A 1192-nucleotide genomic window follows, 5' to 3' on the forward strand; every position below is an offset into this window, starting at 1 on the left:
CATTTTGGAGCTACCTAGGTAAAATGGATCATTTTGGAGCTAACCTAGGTAAAATGGATCATTTTGGAGCTAACGTAGGTAAAATGGATCATTTATGAGCTAACTTAGCTAAAATGGATCATTTTGGAGCTACCTAGGTAAAATGGATCATTTTGGAGCTAACCTAGGTAAAATGGATCATTTTGGAGCTAACCTAAGTAAAATGGATCATTTATGAGCTAACCTAGCTAAAATGGATCATTTTGGAGCTAACCAAGGTAAAATGGATCATTTTGGAGCTAACCTAGGTAAAATGGATCATTTTGGAGCTAACTTACGTAAAATGGATCATTATTGAGCTAACCTAAGCAATTATGCCATTTTTGAGTTAACTAAGCATATTATGCTATTTTTGACATAAGTAAGCTAAGTATAGGTATTTATTGAGCTAACCTAGGTAACTATGCATATTAGAGTTAACTTAGGTAAAATTGATCATTTTGGAGCTAATTAAGCTTATTATGTCATTTTCGAGGAAATTAAGCTAAGTATATGACATATATGAGGTTACCAAGGTTGTTATGCAATTTCAAACCTAAGTACGCTAATTATGCCCATTTTGACATAAGTAAGCTAAGTGTATGTCTTGAGCAAACCTAGGTAACTAAGCATATTAGAGCCAACTTAGCATATTAGAGCTAACTTAGGTCATTTTGGAGGAAACAAAGCTAAGTGTAGATCATTTTAGAGCTAACTTAGGTAAAATGAATCATTTTGGAGCTAAGCAAGCTAAGTCTAGGTCATAATGGTAAGCATATTGGAGAAAATAGAGCTAAGTCTAGGTCATTATGCATTTGTTAAGGAAAACACTATAGAAAACTTACCGTCATCACGGAGATGAAGCACCATGGTGGCTTGTGCCAGTACTGAAGGAAATATGCCCTAGAGGCAATAATAAAGTTGTTATTTTATATTTCCTTATATCATGATAAATGTTTATTATTCATGCTAGAATTGTATTAACCAGAAACTTGATACATGTGTGGATACATAGACAAAACACTATGTCCCTAGTAAGTCTCTACTAGACTAGCTCGTTAATCAAAGATGGTTAAGTTTCCTAACCATAGACATGTGTTGTCATTTGATGAATGGGATCACATCATTAGGAGAATGATGTGATGGACAAGACCCATCCGTTAGCTTAGCATAA

The sequence above is a fragment of the Triticum dicoccoides genome, chromosome 7A, assembly GCF_002162155.2.
Source record: "Triticum dicoccoides isolate Atlit2015 ecotype Zavitan chromosome 7A, WEW_v2.0, whole genome shotgun sequence".
NCBI classification, from domain to species: Eukaryota; Viridiplantae; Streptophyta; class Magnoliopsida; order Poales; family Poaceae; genus Triticum; species Triticum dicoccoides.